Below are 19,690 nucleotides of genomic sequence, written 5' to 3'. Positions count from 1 at the left end.
CTGACACAATTTCAGGAGGCACAAGGAATGTCACAATTGCTACTCCCGTGCTCTTCCTTGCCACATCCATTAGTCTTTGAAGTTATCTTACTAGGTTTACCCTTATTTTAGGATGTTCTTATCCTGCTTTCATCTGTTATTTTATCAGAGTCATGAGCTGGGCGGTGTCATTTCCTATGATACTACTCAGCCATACATCATTTGATGTAACTTCCTGTGACATTAGCAGGGTCAAAGAATGTGATATCACTTTCATTTCCCTTGTGATTTTGATGAAATACCACCTGTGTGTTTTTGCTAGGTTTCACTTTCTGAATGTCAGTTGCCTAGTGGCCTGGATAGACCTAATCTGCCCCTTTCTCGCGCACCTGCTTAGAAGGTGGTACTAATCTGTGCGGTGTGAACTATATGGGGTATAATGCAACCATGTCTAAATTCTTTAGAAATGAAAAGTTCTTTTGGTCAAACGAATGCGGTGTCAAAATGTAAAGGGAAATAACCATATGGGTTCTTAACATTTTCGATGTGGGACTGTAAAACAGCAGTACAAATAATAAAACTGAGCAAGTGATGAGAGGCCCAACTAGAAGTGGTTAACAACTGGATATTCTTCCCACAATAGGACCCGCCTCTTTGAGTTGTGATGGACTCCAAGGGATACCTCGCAGCCCTATACAGGGCTAAGTAGGGCAGGAGATTCCCAAACACATGAGATCAGTTCTTGAAGTTTGGAAGTAGACAAACAGGTATTTGGGATGGGAGGGAAGTCAGACAAGTGAAACACCCTTATGAGATAGAGATGCACCAACAGAAGTAGGCAAACTGAGGGGTCTTCTGGAATTGGACATCATCTGCATCAGCAACCTGGGTGACATATGGAAAGGGTCGAGGACCAGTTTCTCTCAAGACACTTCACAAAGAATACCTAATGCAGACCTGCAGCTATAATGCTACATTCATATCGACCAGCGCTTTCATCCCATAAGAACAAGAATTAGGACAGAAATGACGTCACCACTGGAGGACAGCGCCCACTATGAACCTTTCCTCAAAAAGGCAATCTTTTTGATCTGTAGGGCAATAGTCAATAACTCCCCTGATCGTCTAGGGCAGTGGTCTTCAAACATTTTAATGACCCCCCCAGTGGAAAAAAATAATAATAATTGGGCCCCACTCAGAATTTTTCATAATTATTCTATTAAATTGACAATGCTTAAATATGTCGGGACTTATTTAAACATTGTAGCTAAGTTCTATTACCATTTTACAAATGCACCCAAAGATATGATTGCCAAACACATTATTCTGATCAGGCAGGCCTTGCTAGCGGGTAAAAGTATCCACAGTGCGATTATTATAAATGGGGTTGGGGGTTTTGAAGAATATTTGGAGTCCCTTCCCCTTTGACACAGACTCCCAGCTAGGATATAAATGGCAAAAGATGTTAGTGAGGGCCCATCACAGAGCGACTTACTACTGCTCATTTCTTCCGCTAAAACAAAGCACTGCTATCAGCATAAGACTTCTTTTGGCCAGAGTCAGCCTCCTCCACCCCCAAGATCACACAAGGCCCCCCTAGGGAGTACGCCCCCCAGTTTGAAGACCCATAATCTAGGGAAACTGAAAAGTGATTGGGAGCCAGCAGGGGCGGCCTTAGGCATGTGCAAGCTGTGCAACTACACAGGGCCGCCACGCCATTATATAGCCTTAATATAATAATCCTCTGAGGATGGATACATATTTGCGTGGCGGCCCCTGGCAGGGATTTGGCGGCCTCCGGCTCTATTCCACTTCCAAACACCCTGACCCTCCCCACCTCTTCACTGGCCTCCGCGCCTGCGCTCCTCCGGGGCCCCCCTACCTACGCTCCCTGCCCAGAGCCGCCATGAGCCTAGAGCTGCCACTGGAGCCAGAGCTTGGGAACTGTAAGATGAAGAGTGGGAAGAGCTCTGACGGAGGTGAAAATCAGAGCAGGATTCTGCCTCATACAGCTACAAATCCTACAAGGATCCTACTAGTGATGGTAAATAATGATAGGTGCGCAAAGAGGTGTGATCATAGGGGTACCTTCACACACATACTTTGGTTCTATTGCTGGAAAAAAGCCCCTACAGGAAGAGGGTCCGAGAATGCTTAGGGCGTGTGGTAGGTTTAAAGATACAGGACGGGCCCTAACTGGTACTGCTTAACATATGGGGAGATAGGGGCAAATCAAAGTATGCCAAATTATACAGGTGACATGAACTGTTGCTTGGAAATGATAATAAAAAAGATTTAAACAAAATGTAAGTAAACAAAATAAAATACTACATTCATTCACACTTACTTCTGCACAATCAGCCAACACAAGAGTGGATAATGGAAGCATTGCCTTTAGCTGAATATATTTATATATGGTTTTTTAATCGTGAGGCTGACAATAACAGTGAAATTGCTCATCTGCTCACATAAACTATAATTTTAGTAGCAGATATTTTTGCCGATAAACATATATGTATGTAATGAGGCAGCCAGGAGAAGGAGCGTATTTTACATTTTAGTACTTCGTGTATTTTAAATTTGATATAGACACAAAAGTCTAAAGTTTCTTAAAGTTTGCAATACCATTTAAGAAAAAAAACTCACATGAATAAAGGTGCCACTACTTCTATTTCGTCACTTGTGAGTAATAGTGAGAGGATTGGGGCACATCCATGTGCATTCCCTGCACTGTCCCTATCCCAAGATGGCTGCCATGTACCATACATCAAGATGTTGTGGGTGATGTAAGCAGCCAAGCAATGCGCACTAAGGCACATCATTCACTGTGTCCTTTGTTTTCCTGTGGCACTAAGACGGCCGCCCTGTTGGAGGGTCCCCTACGTGGCCCCCCGGGCAGCCTTGGCAAAAGTCCTTTGTGCTTGGGCCGGATTCAAATAAGCAGCACACGCTCTTACTTCTAAAGCATAAATAACTCCAAAACATGAACTCACTGCTGAAGTCAATACACCAATCAGACTTAGATCCATCATCCAGCCGAATCAAAGGGGACAGCTGAGGATTTTGTGCGGCTCCAAAGGGGATTGGTTGGTCTGCCACTAGCCCACTTTGCAAGCAGAGCTCGCCACCAGTGATGATGTCACACTAATTCCACAGAAAAATACAAGATCCAGGCAAGTTGATTTATTGATGTCAAGTACTGGAGTAAGGACCATCAAACGCTTCCATACAGATCCGACTCCAAACCCTGGAATGCTTACACTAGGCAGATTGTGTGACACACTCAACATACCAATTACAGTTGGATGGCACACAGCGTACGTGATGGGCTGGGGTGAAAAGGCTGTCACAATGTGCATTCATAAAAGCAGTGCCCTCGGAAGCTGATCAGCAGAGGCCCCATCCTGAGGTGTGGGGCAATCCTCTCCTCCAATCCCTGCTGGAGCAGCACTCAGACCCAGAGGTGGCCCATCCATTGGAGCGTTAGGGCATTGCCCCCCAAACAGAGGATCACCACATACAAGTATAACCAATAATCCTTAATGTGGTTAGAGTTCTTTACTTTTAACGAGATGGCTTGCCAAAGCTCTGGCGTCAAGTGCTGCAGCGGGCAGGACCAGTCCTGCTGAGTAGCATGGAAGGAATTCCTGGACAGAGAAGCGATATTTGTAACAAATTGGAATGCTGCATTTTTCAAACACTTTAGAGAGACAAGGGCAGATTAATGCTACAATGTCATCACCCCCTCAAAAATTGCTGACTTACTTCTAGGAGACATAGAAAACAAAATGTATTTCTGAAATTAAAAAAGACTAGGCAAACAGTATTCCAGACCTGTCGTCCAGACCAGCCTCAGGAGTGCAATGTGTGGTAAAGCAACTTGTCTGAGGTAACACTATTGTAACCCACTAAACCACTCTGTAATGTTACACAGGTAAAACATGGTTGTTACATGTGGGATTGTTATATGTGTGCTACTGGACACTGACAAGTGGCAAGTACAGAAACATATTACTAAGCTATTAGCTATACGGTGATGCATCCACAGCTCTATGGGAGGCTGAGTGCAGACGACTAGCACAAAGAGAATACTGCGCACCAGGCTTGCGCTACTTATCATCATAGCACCTCACCGTAAGAATCCCTTTGGAGGTACTGCTTTCTCTGTACAAGCTGCCAAGCTCTGGCACTAACTACCAGCCAGCATTAGAAGCACTCAGGAGCATATACACTTTCAAAGACAGTTGAAAACATGGATATTTGCTATATAACTGCACCACCTTATCCTGGCAATAGAGCCCAGAAAACAGTTGCACCCTTACTTGCAATCGTCAGCTTTTAATCCACAGATTGGAAACAACTCGACCAGCAAATTGCTTTTGATATGTAGGTAAACTCAGAAGGGCTGATCTGTGGCATTATATAGTTTAAAACCCGGTTTGCTCCTGCCGGAAAACCTGCGACCCAAGGAAGGTGGGGCGTTTGCCGGTGGAGCCAGCCGGCAATTCGATACTTCCGACACAGCAGTAAAGCGCACTCTCAGATGAAAATAGTAGATGCCAAAAGATGCATCTACTATTTTCGCCTGAGAGCGCGCTTTACTGCTATGTTGGAGGCATGATATAGTTATGCACTTGCATATACAACATTTATGGCCTACAGTAATACCAAGACCCATAGCATGTAGCAGTATTAGCAAAATGTAACTCCTACCTCTTACATTCACATAAGACATATCTGTGATGAGGGTAGTCCTTCATGAGTGCTGTACAGCCAAAATACAACATCACCAAATGTACAAGCATGGAATAACTAAATAGATCTGTCTCACACTGCAGCACTCTTCCGAGGACTTTAAAATAGACAAACACTGCAGGTCACAGATATCTATAAACTTTGTCTGCTTCTTTACATCTCACAACCACACTCAGATATAGTGATGATAATAATTACCATCCTAACAGATCACTCCACATCTCTCTTTCTCCATTCATGCCATCTCAAAAACCATAACTATACTCAGAATCTCAAATTTGACAACACAGTGCAATAACCAGCTAGGAAGACTATAATCATAAGAAATAACGGAAAGGGACCTGCAGAGCTGTTCAAAGCTGCAAATATGCTGAAAACCATAAAACTGTGCACATGTCTCTCACACTTCATCATCCACCATGCTGATACGCGTTGCGTCCCGTCATAACACGATCAACACACCTCAGTGGTCATCACGCACAACATGGAAACACTTCCCACAAATGATCAAAACAAAGACATCATCCTTCCAACCACGCACCCTGCTTGGTATAGCATGCTACCCATGCAGGCAAGTGCTTTAGCACCCCACATAGGGATAGTAAGCGCTACATAAATGGTGCAATAAAATATAATGCAACATAACATATTAGACACAATTGATATCACCAGAATGTTACAAACCCAAGTACTACAAATGAAAATAAGAAAACTGCAAATATGACACAAGAACAATCCACAGTTAAAAAATATAAATAAACGGAGAGAATCAAACTACCACTAAAGATGGTGACTTAAGACTAAAGGAAAGAAGGTTGAACTATTGGGGCAGAGTAGCCGAGGGATAAGCAAGGCGGGCCATAGAAACCTACAGGGAATGCAGGGCTTTAAGTGTGATGGGTCTTGGCAGTTTTCAGAACCAGTAGCAATTAAACACAGACATTGAAATGAGTTCCTACAAGGACCAATATGTGTGTCCTTTACAATAAATGCATAAACATGTATCTCCTTCCCGACAGTAAATGTAAGAACACAATGTAATCCAAGTCAACAAAGAAGTCCCTCGTTATATATTTCACATATTTGACTTTAGGTTCAGTGGTCTGTATGAGTGGTCGTCTTTCCTAGTAGTAATTAATTTTCGATGATGAGTTATTCATGCAACAAATGAGTCTTGTATAGCAGATACTACAGACTGAGTCGCCTCAACTGTGAGTTCAGGGTGTGGGTGGGTGTTCATGATGATACACGATTGAGAGCTATGGAGGTAAGGCTGAAAGCAGTGCAGGTTTCTGACGGTGCCTGTCAGTGGGTCATAAAGGTGTGCTGAATATATATTCATCGAGTCCATGGCCTCTCAACCAAATGCACAGAGTGATAGACATGTATGTGTCAAATTTAACTGCGATATTGTGGGAAGGTGTGTGAAAGAGGTACTCAGATGTTAAAATATAGACCACTGCAAGGGAAAGACAATTACAGTGTGTGTGTGTGTGTGTGTGTGTGTGTGTGTGTGTGCGTGCGTTCGTGCTTGTGTGCGTGTGTGTGAAGCATGTATATGATGCAGACAGAAGGACTTCAGAAAGAAATCTAGGTACATATCATAGTGGACTCCGCTGTTTGATTGCATGCAAGGTGTCAAAAGTTCAAACATTTAACTGAGAATTTCTCCAAGTTAATGCATGAACTTTAGACAGGTTCTTTTCTTTCTAGTACAGAAGATAAGAAAGAAATATGAGCAGATGCAAACAGACTCATAAAGATTGAGAAAACAGATCCAGGGAATATAACTCACCTGGGTAAGTTGAGAAAGATCTGTGGGCGGGACTGAACAGTAAAGTAAGGAAAACTCAGTTAGTCCCTAGTGTTAATTTAACAAAACACCCCATGAGTGTCTAGGTCATAAGACTATGGCACTGTTTTGCCTATTAGGCAATCTGTCTAAAACGCATGAGAATGTAGACAGTTAGAGATGCTTGTGAAAGATTTAGTAAATCTTGGATTGCGAAATGTAGGGGTTACCAAATATTAGGGAACAATTTAATATGTTTAGTAATCTAAGTGCAATTGATGTTTAAAAAGAATGGGACCTAATGAGATGTATTATGATATATGTTTTTATAGATGTGACAAATCAGGGAACGAGTCCTGAAGAAGGTGCAAGATTAAAAGAGGCACCGAAACGCCGCGTCGACAGTTTGTTCCTATAAATCTATTGTTCAACAATTATGATGTTTTAACATGTTTGTGGAAAACAATGCTGTATAAGCATTTTTTAACTTAAAGATTTTTTTAGAGAGTGTTTAAATTTTTTGCAAAAAGTGAATGTGGATTTCTTGTTGTTTTTTATAACAAAATTGTGTTACTATGAATTTTAAACTCTACAAATAAATGAATGACAATTTTTAAATTAAGCATTTCTTGTGCATATGTAGTTTTTCATGATACTTTTGGGTCTGATATATCTAGTTGGAAATTTGGTAACCCAGACAATACTGCAAATCTCTTTCATTAAGGTGAACGTCCCGGTTGGGATTGGTACACCACCCACAATTCATAAAATCAGGAGAAGGAGCTCTGTTTTTGTATATGATTGTTGACCCAATCCTTTTCCTGACAGAAAGGGTAGCTCCCTATTCATAACTTTTTGAACTTTAGACAGAACAAGTCGGAAACAGAGAAAAATCAAAATTTTCTGACTCCTTCTGTTTAAAGTTAATGCATTAACCATACCCCGCAGGATACTGCGGCATAGATTTGCAAATTTTGCAGGTCAAATATTTACATTTTACGACACGAAAATGTAAATTTTGCGGCACTACTGTGACACTTTATTTAACTTGTAATTATTCCTTTTAGGACATAAATCAACGGAAATTGTTTTAGCATAGTATTCCACTTTGAAATAGGCATGTTTAAAGTGTCTGACAGTGTTTGTTTGCTATATTCTCCTTTGTGGTAATATTCTGGAGCATAGGTTAAGCCAAGCAGTTCGGCAATATCAACAGCTGCCATTTACAATGTTTCAAATCATCACAGGTCTGCATGCAACTCAAAGCACTAAATAAAGGCATACAAGTCATATGATCCACCTGCTGCCAGTTTAAAAAACAAGCATTTGTAAGGCAATAGGTGTTGCATTACTGACAGGTTGAGCTATTGGTGTTCCAAATAATAATGCAACGCCAATAGCTCATACTTTCAGTAATGAGAGACCTAGTGCATTGCAGATGATTGCAAAGTGAGACAGGAACCAGCATTGTATGTCTCAGTGCAGTACAGCAAGCTGCTCCTAGAGCTGCCTAGTGAGGAAGGCACCAGCACTGCTTTTCTAGGTGCAGAACTACAAGCTGCTCCTAGAGGTCCCAAGTGAGCATCATAAACTTTGAAGATTTGGTAAATCCACCCTACCCATAATGTATTGCATGCAAGACAGTACCACAAGTACATTCAAATAGCTATGGCCATATATACAATTAGTAGCTTTGAAATGTGACGAAAGAATGATATTAATTCTGGATTAGGTTAAGTTGTACTCTATGTGAAGCTGATGAAGGGAAATTCATAGAATGTCTAATATAAATGCGAGATGTGGTAGGTGCAGTACCACAAGCTGCTCCCAGAGGTCCCTAGTAAGCAAGGCACCAGCACTGCCAGTACCGCAAGCAACTCCTAGAGGTCCCTAGTGAGCATCAAACGTTTGGTCACATATGGTACTCCCATAATGCATTGCATGCAAGACGGTACCAAGAGCACATTCAAATAGCTATGTCCATATATACAATTAATAGCTTTGAAATGTGACAAAACAAATTATTATATTAATTACGATTAGGTTGTACTCTATGTGGAGCTGATGAGGGGAAATTTATAGAAGTTCAAATATAGATGTGTAGGCGCAGTACCGCAAGCTGCGCCTAGAGGTCCCTAGTGAGCATCAAACTTTTGGTCACATATGATACTCCCATAATGCATTGCATGCAAGACCGTACCACAAGTACATTCAAATAGCTATGTCCATATATACAATTAATAGCTTTGAAATGTGTCAAAACGATTAATTATATTAATGCCGATTAGGTTGTACTCTATGCGGAGCTGATGAAGGGAAATTTATAGAAGGTCTAATATAAATGTGAGATGTGTAGGCGCAGTACCGCAAGCTGTCCCTAGAGGTCCCTAGTGAGCATCATACACTTTGAAGATACGATAAATCCACCCCACCCATAATGCATTGCATGCAAGATAGTACCACAGTACATTCAATATATACAATTAGTAGCTTTAAAATGTGACAAAAGAATTATTATATTAATTCCGGATTAGGTTGTACTCTATGTGGAGCTGATGAAGGGAAATTTATAAAAGGTCTAACATAAATGTGAGATGTGCTAGTGAGTAAAGTAACCACTGCCAACCTTGTTTAGGACCAAGTGAGTGTCCTGTCTGAAGGCCTTTAAGAAAATAGTGCCTTGAGGCCGTAATTAAAACCTAGGGCGTAATAACACATGTAATAGGGGATGTTCTCATGGGAGTTTCCAAAAAGAGACAGAGTGGTACTAAGGAGGGACTACAAAGCCTAATGACCAATGAAAAGCAACCATCTAAAAGGGCACGGATATGAGCCAATTAAAAAGATGGGCAGGAAGTAGGCGGAGCTTTATGCACATATCCTGAATACGGTACAAAAGGGGGTGGTAATGGATGGAGCATCTGAACCAATCAAACACTCACACCCAGTCAAAAGATCTGGGTTTAATCCACCACAGTTCTTTAGCCCACTCTGCCACCCCAGTTCAGACATGGCTATATGCAAATCAGTCTGACCCTGTGCCTCATGGGAACAGTCCAGCCCGAACTGCCAAGCCATGCCTTCCCTGGACCGGAAACAAGCTTCCGAGGACCGGTTTCTGGCATTGCAGCCGTCTTCAGCCCGGTTTCCTTGAATCCAGTGGCAAAGTGAGCAAGGGACTCACGTCTGAGCATACCCTGCCACACTTATGGCGGCCAAAAGCGGTACAAAAGGGGGTGGTAATGGACAGAGCATCTGAACCAATCAAACACTCACACCCAGTCAAAAGATCTGGGTTTAATCCACCACCGTTCTTTAGCCCACTCTGCCACCCCAGTTCAGACATGGCTATATGCAAATCAGTCTGACCCTGTGCCTCATGGGAACAGTCCAGCCCGAACTACCAAGCCATGCCTTCCCTGGACCGGAAACAAGCTTCCGAGGACCGGTTCCTGGCATTGCAGCCATCTTCAGACCGGTTTGCTTGAATCCAGTGGCAAAGTGAGCAAGGGACTCACGTCTGAGCATACCCTGCCACACTTATGGCGGGCAAAAGAGGTACAAAAGGGGGTGGTAATGGACGGAGCATCTGAACCAATCAAACACTCACACCCAGTCAAAAGATCTGGGTTTAATCCACCACCGTTCTTTAGCCCACTCTGCCACCCCAGTTCAGACATGGCCATATGCAAATCAGTCTGACCCTGTGCCTCATGGGAACTGTCCAGCCCGAACTGCCAAGCAATGCCTTCCCTGGACCGGAAACAAGCTTCCGAGGACCGGTTTCTGGCATTGCAGCCGTCTTCAGCCCGGTTTGTTTGAATCCAGTGGCAAAGTGAGCAAGGGACTCACGTCTGAGCATACCCTGCCACACTGCAAAAAAACGATGGATTTAGGCCCAGATCTCTGTACTGGGGTGAATGTATGACATTGTTCTGCATTCTGTCCATCAATTGTTGTTTTTGCATATCCTGAATACAGCATGTCTCGAAGAGACAGCGCAAGCGCTGCCTAGGTGAGACTTAATAAGTGATGCTATTCATAAGGTAGACCACGTTTACAGCACCCTCTTCGGAAACTAAGCTTGCCTGTAAGAGTCATGAATAAATAAATCAAGACCTTTAAGTAGATTTCGCCCCTCAAGCTGCGCAGTTACGTGGGACTAGATGGGGACCCAGCAAAAGGAACGAAAGGAGTGAGAGAGGTCTGGGACGGGCTCCAGGGTGGAGTGGAGACATAATGGGGAGTGGAGGCATATGTATGGGACCCATGGAGGGAAGGAAAACAGTTACAGATAATTCAGGAATGAGTGAAGACATGCGTGGGAAAGGTGAAAGCAAGATCAATGAGCAATTTACCAAACCAATCACTATTTTACTTTAGAGATGTGACAAGATGCCTGGGTCTATCATGACACTGTGTGCCATCCTCTTTTGAGCGGGGGTGCGCTAGCCAATGTATTTCTACAATGTTGACTAAAAACTTGCTTAGCAATCTATTGCTCCAATGTACACACACGTGTGGCCCTCTCCACATGCAGTTTATCATCAGTGCAGTAAGTGCAGCTGAATCCGGTGCATTTGCAGCTGCACCTTTTGCTCACAAGTGGCGTACAGTCTTATGCAAGATGAACCACTCAGAACGAAGTAGGCAAGCAGTTGGATGAGAATATGGAGAGACACCTAAGAACACTCTCACTCTGGGTGTGATCTTAGGCAACATAACATATACCGAACTATTTCAAATCCTCAAGACTGACGGAATTTTAGCAACAGCTGAAAAGATCTGCCTACACTTGAACAACATACAATGTGCAATTTGTTCACAACAAAGGCAGATTTTCCTCCAGGCATATAAGATCAGGACATCCCAAACTGCATAGGAGCTTGGTGAGTCCAGTGGCACAATACCAAAAGTTGTGAGGCTTTATAGCATCTTAAAAGTAACTTCATTAAGCTCTACAATGGGAGCTCAGTGGATTGAGCACCTTGTTACAGAAGGCTGCGAGTAGCAGGCAGGAGGGTCATCTCTTTGGAATGGGCAGTGGAGAAGGAGGGGGACTGGGGAAATAGGCAGGGAGCCAGACCCGTAGCTTGCATTTGCAAAGCACTCAACAGGCAGGAATTTAACACCTCTGCCGCCAGCTTGCCTGTTCCCAACCCTCCCTTCCTTAATTAGCTCGGAGAAAGATTTGGGTCGCTGCTCCTGTGACAACTTTTCTTCCCAAGACACTTTGCACTTTACTATGTTCCGGGACATATCTGATATCTGCATATCCACAAACGTTTTTTAGTACCTATTTTAAAGAGGAAGGGTTTTATGCAGGTTAGGCCTGCGTTAGTATACTTGCAGATGTTAAATAATGCATGGGAAAGTTTTAACATTGCCAGTTTTTTTAGTTGCAGGTGTTAGGGAAAGGAAAAAAGGGACCTCATAATATGACATACTTTAGTTCTATTTTAACTGTAATTAAATGCTTATTTATTTGGATCTAGTTCTCATACCATAAGGAGGGGAATGATTTTACTTTTATATTCTATGGTGCTTAAGAATATCTTGAATGAATTTTATATATGTTTTATGGTTGTTTTTATAAATTCTTTGTAGTGTACTTTTATGGTTTTAATTATCCGAATAAAGTGATTATGACTGACAGACTGACACGGCGATAGTGCAGAGCCAATAAAAGGTGAATCAGCCTAATTTTTTGGTAAATAATTTTTTTTTTTTTTAAATGTTGCAGCACTTTTGTGAAAAACGCTGGGCTTTTACAAACGTGCCTATTTCATGGGTTGTTTGCATATCGCAAATTCGCAAAATCCTGGGTGGCCTGATTAACTCAAAGAAATCCCCAGTTATATGTTTAAACTTTCGACACCTTGCCTGCAAAACAGGCCCTCAGCCCATTTTGATAAGGCCTATAGGGAGAAAAATGACATACGTGACTAACGCAGATATGTAGATTGCAGAGGTGAGTGAAGTGAATAGGAGTGTACTGCATAGGATAAACTGAGGCCCCTACTTATGTTCATGATAGGGGTGGGTGAAAAATTCTCTCTGCCAGCAGAGTTCACAGAGTTTTGCCCACTCCACGTTCCGCTTAGAAGGCAGAGTTATGGCAAAACTCTGCCAACATCAGCGTGGCGGAGTTTTTTATTACGTGTGGTTCGCCAAAGTTAAGTTGCCAAGCGCGAGTGAGAATTTACATCCCCTAGCGTGATTTTCGGGCGCTAGAATGCCTCCCAGCGAGATTTCTATCCGCTGTAGGTCCAGGCAGGTTGCGACCGTTCGCATTGAGAAAGCTGCAGGTTGAGTAGAAAATCTACTTGGGCAGCAGAATGAAGTAGCGACCTCTGGCCCGTCATGTGGTGCCATTCGCACAGATTTTACAGCATGGAACAAGCACCTGTGCAAACTATCAGCATGAGCAGCTCAACGTGCCGAATTCCGCCCGCTCACGGAACACCACAGAATCTCACAGAATTTTTATGTAACTTCACAGAATTCTGTGGAGTGAAACTACACGAGTTCCACCCACCCCTAGTTCAGACTTTGTTGGGAGAGCTGGGCTGTTTTATCCTGCCAGTCTGCCAGTTGTATGCCACGTTGTCTTGCCAGTGAGCTGTATGCAACTCTATTTTTGAAAAGCATATTAGATTTATCACAGTAGTCATCATAGCACTATGCACACCAACTGGGTGGTTTAGTAGTCCATGCTATCCAAGCTATATGACCCATTTTTGCATACTCAACCCGTCTCTCCCAATGGGGTCTAAGCTTAAGTAGGGGTCTTTACTTTGTTTACTTGCTTTCATCTTTATAAAGTGCAATAATTGAAAGATACGTCTACATACTTGTATGCCTCTCTTCTTGTTTTGCTCTTTTGTTATGAACATTTTTGTCTGGATTGATTCAAAGGATTACTATTAAATGGCCTGCTTTACGAAGGTAACTTATGTGTAGTAAAGTTACGAGTGCGGAGTCTCCGCTTTCGGGGCTCCGCACTTGGAGTGAAATTTTAGGACTGCAGAGAGTGCACAGTGCGGAGATTCTGCCCTGAGTGCGGAGACTCCACCCCGTGTGCAGAGACTCCACCCCAAGTGCAGAGACTCCACACTTGTAAAATTACTACTCGTAAGTTGCCTTTGTGAATTGGGCCCAATGTCTTTCTGATGGACAGACAAATTATATACGTATAGAGGAAAAAACATATAAACATTGACATTAATAATCCCCTTGTTGCCCATTTACCGCAGTTTGTACCGATACCCAAGCTCACGAGGTTTTTAGGTTGCCCTTCATTCTCTTTATTAACCTTCCAAACAGCGGATTTAGTTCAAAACCTGCTGCTTAGTCTTTTAAGCCCTTCATGGCCTGACCCCACAATTCATGACCAAACGAGTGTGTAAATGTGTTCCTATATGGACACTATGTTCATCCATAGCAAATCTACTAGCAGTGCCTAGATTTCACAAAGCCAAACACGATGTCTGAAGGTTTTCTGTTCTGTCACCAGCTGAATGGAACACTTTACCTCCTGATCTCTACTCTCAATCCAACTTGGAGTCTTTTAGAAAGATTTTAAAGACCTGCCTATTTATAAAAGCCTTTGGTCTCTAGTTTGATTTGGCTGCTTCATTTACACTGTAAAGCTAACAGCTAGGCCTAGACGAAGTTCGTGGAACTCTGTGAATTAACCAAAGAGATCCGCTGCGCTATGCAGAGTTCCGCAAGGTGGTGAGTGTGTTAGGTCATGCCGTTCGCGATGATTTTTAGCACCGGGTATTTGCCCCGTGATGTAAATTCATTGCGAATGGCACCATGCGCAGCGGAAGAGGGCGCTGCTTCTTTCTGCCGCTCAAGTAGAAGTTCTACTCAAGTGGCAGCTTCCTGAATGCGAACAGAAGGTTTCTCAACGTGTGCAGTGGCGACCATCCGCGACTGCCCTCGTTGGGAAATCTCGGCGGGAGGTGGTCTGATTTTCCTAGCTCGTGCTCACCAACATAAACGTTGGCGAGCGCAAGCGAGGAAAAAACTCTGCGGATCAGAGTTTTTCAGAACTGCACACGCTCCGCATAGCGCAAAGTGGGAAAAACTGTGCAGACTGCAAACGGATTGGAGTTCACCACCCAACAGCTCACCTTAGCGCCAAGAAACCACTGTGAATGTGCGTTCTATAAGTACAGTTAACATTGATAAAATCCCTGCTCCCCAAAACGGTTCAGAGAAGGGGGGCACAGGAACAGAAAACCAGAGAAAGGTAAAGAGGGCGGGTCTGTATGAGTAAAAATACCATTTAGGCCCTGGGGGAAAGAAGAAACACATTTTTTGGTGGGAAAGTGCCCCTGAGAATGAAAAAACTGTTTTGATCAGATCGGATTTGTCTATCGGACACAACCGAATGTGTTAAACGGTTGTATGACGTTACAACACATACTTTTACAACGCATACCTTTACAACACATTTTTTACAACGCAACATCCATTACAACGCATTCCATTACAACGCATGCCATTACAATGAATTTTTAAAAACTGCCTTTACAACGCATTCCATTACAACACATACTACCTTTACAACGCATACCATTACAACGCATAACATTACATTGCATGTACGGTAAGTATTGGATAGTGTAGGGGTAAAAATTACTATTCTAACTCCAGGGGGTGCAACAGTAGGGTAAGTGTTGGATGGTAATGGTATGCGTTGCGATGGCATGCGTTGTAATGACTGCGTTGTAATGACTGCGTTGTAATGACATGCGTTGTAATGGTATGTGTTGTAGTGTCATGTGTTGTAATGGTTGCGTTGTAATGGCATGCGATGTAATGGATGTTGCGTTGTAAAAGTTTCCTTGTAATGGTAGTGCGTTGTAAAAGTTGCGTTGTAAAGGTTGTTTCCCTGTTAAAATGGGGCTGTCATTTGTCAGCATCACAGGGAGCACATTCACCCACAAATCGGCTAAATGCTCATCTCCAAAGAATGATTATATTTCAAATTTTAACCCTAGGATGTACCAGCAAACCCTAAACCGCCCCCTCTCGTGGTTACCGTTCTCTGGTCTAAACCCTTCAATGAAGGGCAATAATTCTGCACCAGTGACACTTTCTCCTGTCATAAATGGAATAACTTAAGCCCATTATTGGTACAAATCTGACCCCTACTGCAACACGAATTGCCTTGTTATATGAGCAGTACTGAAAACAAAATGTATCGCTGCCAGGAAAGAAGCAATATTTCAAAGCATGAGGATTCCACGAGGAATTGTAGATGAAATCGGCAGTTAAAGGTAACCTCATATATCCTTTAAATGATTAATTAAAATGTTTCATGCACACAGCAAATAAGACCCTAAAAAATATATAACGTGCTGCTCCAGTTTGCAGCTTGCTTGCACTCTAGGCAACAGAGGTTTCTCGGATGTATTCTGTTACTGACCTTTGAATGATGAAAAGCAGTGTGGCTCCTACGATGGCAATCTGCCGCCCAAAATGGAGTCCAGAGTTATAGACTGGACGCATTCACTCAAGGAGCTATATGAATTCTCAAGGTTTGTCTAGAAACTAACAACTGACCACAGCAAAACACTTTCTTCCCTCAGGCTGTATACTTCGTGCAAGCCTTCTATACTTAAGCTCTGGTCGAAACCAAGAGCGGCTTTCAGCCGAGACGCATTACCATACTGCAGAAGGGGAAATTCCCAGGCGTGATGATGAGACAAGCGAAACCTATGAGCAATACTAGCTGAAAAACAGGAAACATTGTCAATAGAGGAACCCTCCTGTTTGGCATATAGGCAATCCAGCTGCAGAGCAACCTAAGTCTATATAATGTTGCAATAGGTTACTATAGGGGATAACCTTTCCTCTACTACATATTATAAGGATATTGCAAGTCAGCAAGGCCCTATTTTGCTAAATTATCACTCAGTGCAGCAGTCGCAAATGCTGCGCTGCGTGAGAAGCAAAGGGACATATTTACAGAAATATCTCACTCTCCTCCCCTCTCCATAGCGCGGGTGCAAAAATTTGGAACTTTAGTGCAAGGTTTTTCTCATGAGTATAGCATGGGTTTTGTACGGGATGGATACCCTTCCAGTACAAAATACTATGGTAAGGCTAACTTTACATTTTTCCCCACTTTGTATGTGTGTTGTTCAGTGCAGCACACATGCAAAGTCGGATAAGAAAAAAGAGAAATAAAAGCCTTTCTCTTTTTTAGCACCTGGTTGAAGTGGGTGCTATTTGTTGACGCAAAACCCGGTCTACTTTTTTTATTAAATAATGTTTTGTGTCAGAAACCTTGGTTGGTTGCATTGGAACGCCAATGCACCACCCATGGAATGCCTCTTTGATGCCAAGTAATGAAAGGCAGCGTGTGCTGCTTCACACTACTTTCAAGTGATTTTCCACTGCAAATTAAATTAGTAAAAAAGATTTTGCATCAGTTTGGCACTAAACCTTAGAATATATACCCCCAAGTATTCTGTGACCATATAGAGGAATGGTGCCTAAGCAAAGTGCCTTTATAAGGTCATGGAACTTTGAAGTAACTTGCAACATTGTTCTGAATTATGGCAGGGTGTATTTTATTCCTTATAATGTGTGCTGACATAATTATCCTTCCTCAAAAGCTTTAATCCTTGTGGCCTCATTCTGAGTTTGGATGAAACTGAAAATCGTCTAATTTCTATAGGAAATGTAAGTACAAAGTAGAATCCTCCGGATGATTTTCCTCCACCATAAGGACAGTATTGGGGATGAAATTCTGCTTCCTCTAGAAATAGGATAATTTTCAGTTCAACCAACTTCAAAGATGGCCCTTGTTCTCTTGCTCTTTTGTAAGAAAGATAACAGGGTTGTTGAAGTGTTTAATGGGTAAACAGCTGTGCAAAATTAAACATATCAGCTTGTACCTAGTAATTTGGTGCACAAGTTATATGTAAGTCATGTTCACACGCGACTGTAATCTGGAAAATGCAAATAGATTTTTGCTTTGATATCACAAATTCTAGCATGGAAAACATAAAAATATCACCATTAATAGCTCCTCTATGCTAATGACTGAACATTTTCAGGGACGATAGTTTGGGAAAGCTGAAAAGTGAGTTATCCATTTCGTTGTTTAGACAGCACTTGTAATGTGCCTTTCATACTATCAACATGTTCTCTCAGCAAGCACTATGATGTCTTCACTAAACTGCCACCAGTTTTTACAATAATTGTCTTTTTTTGTGTCTTCTGGAGGGCGCGCGTTCTTCGAGGCACTTCCTGTCCCAGAATCCTTTGAGTCACGAGGAGGGGCGGAAGGAGGAGGGGCGGAAGGAGAAGGGCCCCAGTGACTGACAGGCGCTTTATGGAGATTGGATTAAAACAAGGTTGCGTTTTAGCACTGCACCTCTTCAACCTTTTTATGGCTGATCTCTTGCCAATGCTAGATCAGGCTAACTCACATCTCCCACGCCTGGCTACATTACCCATCACACATCTATCCTATGCTGACGATATAGTATCATTAAGCTATACAAAAGTAGGCCTCCAAAGAGCAATTAACGTATTGGGACACTTTGCCAAGGCAAATATGCTAGAAATAAACACAACAAAAACAAAAGTGATGACTATAAGTCTTCGCGCCCAGAAACAATAGCCGTTCAAACTTGGCAAAAATATCTGCAAACAGTCAGTTATTACAAATATCTAGGGGTACATATAGATAATCAACTCAGCTTTCAAACACACAATGAGTACCTATTAAAAAACAGGAAACAGCCTAATATTTGCCTTCTCTTCAATCGCAAAGAGCGTAAACGGCCCATCATTTGCCCTATTATTAGCAGTCATCAAAGCAAAACTTATGTTGACTGTGGCCTACACAAGTGAAGTTCAGCACAGGAAAGATGCAGCAACCCTGGAAAGTCTTCAAAAACAGACATAAACAAGCATTTGCAATGCAATAGGTCTCGCATTTAAGTGAGTTTAAGCTATTGGCATTGTAAATGACAATGCCTTTTATTTATGTTTTAAAAACTAAAACATAAATAAAAGGCAATGTAATTTACAATACCAATAGCTCAAACCCGTGTTAATGCGAGACCTATTGCACTGCAAATGCTTGTTAACCTCTTTGTGATGCAACAGGGAGTCCCTTAGTCGCCAGGATCAGGGAGGGAGCACAGGTGGGGGTAGGGAGAGAAAGTGTTACCATGGTCTGATAGTGTAGCTGTGTGTATCTCTACCTCCTTAGTGAACGGGAGAAGTTCTTTAGTGCCTAGGAAGTGGTCCAAACTAGCATATGTTTTGTGGGGACTGGAGTAATATGAAAATGCTTTGGACTGTGGGTGTTTGATTCTCCATAGGTCAACCATCCCTAGTTGCTCCAACCGGGACAGTCCATCCATGGACACTGCTCCGGATTGGCCAAGTCTCTGTCCAGCGAGTTGTCAAAGACAAGGTTTAGATCCCCTCCCAGCAGTACCAATTGATCTCCTGATCCCAGTGCCCGCTCTATATCCCCATGCAGGAACTCTGCTTGTTCTCGTTGGGTGAGTATAGTGAACCTATCACGAGTGACCTATCTGCAATGGTAAACCGATATATTATCATGCACCCCTGATTTCGTCTATCTTCTGTGTGATTGCCCCCCGCGAAAGGATTGGCCCACCAGGATAGCCACCCCCCTCGATTTAGAAAGGCTTGATGAAAAGAATTGCTGGGGAAAGGCCCTAGATTTCAGTCTGTGGCAGTCCTCGGCAAGAAGGTGAGTTTCTTGCAGTAGGCATATGTCTGCCCAAGAGGACTCCATGTAGTTGAGGATTGCCTGCCTTTTGACTGGGTTGTGAAGCCCACGTACATGGAGCGTTAGGATCTGGAGAGCGCTACCTGGCATATGAGCTAACTTCCGCTTTGTTCTTCCTGGGAAGCCCGTGCAGCTAGTGAGAGCAATACCGTGTGTGCCACCAAAGCAACCCCTGTGTGGGTGAGTGTTGACCCCAACAAAAACCCCTACAAAATAACAAACAACAGCCATAAGAAAAATCTGAAAGATAGTCCTGTGTCCAGTCCTGTGGAGCCGTGGAACTACATGGTGAATCCTATGGGGGGGTGTAACGTTGTCTGTGGCTCGACACCTACCGCCCGCCGCCCCTCTTCTAGTCGTACAGT

The 19,690-nt window shown here is 42.8% G+C and overlaps 1 protein-coding gene across 1 annotated transcript in view; it reads right to left on the bottom strand.

Moving 5' to 3' along the window:
* LOC144773854 (TRAF family member-associated NF-kappa-B activator-like) overlaps positions 1–16,182 on the bottom strand; it is an 85,265-nt gene extending 69,083 nt beyond the window's left edge. The window contains exon 1 of the mRNA XM_078658944.1: positions 15,969–16,182. The gene's annotated coding sequence lies outside the window, so the exon portion shown is untranslated. The remainder of the gene's footprint in view (positions 1–15,968) is intronic.
* Between the last annotated feature and the right edge of the window lie 3,508 nt (positions 16,183–19,690).

This window comes from Lissotriton helveticus, chromosome 1_1 (genome assembly GCF_964261635.1).
Source record: "Lissotriton helveticus chromosome 1_1, aLisHel1.1, whole genome shotgun sequence".
In the NCBI taxonomy this organism is placed as follows: Eukaryota; Metazoa; Chordata; class Amphibia; order Caudata; family Salamandridae; genus Lissotriton; species Lissotriton helveticus.
This window is presented reverse-complemented; position numbering and strand designations above follow the sequence as displayed.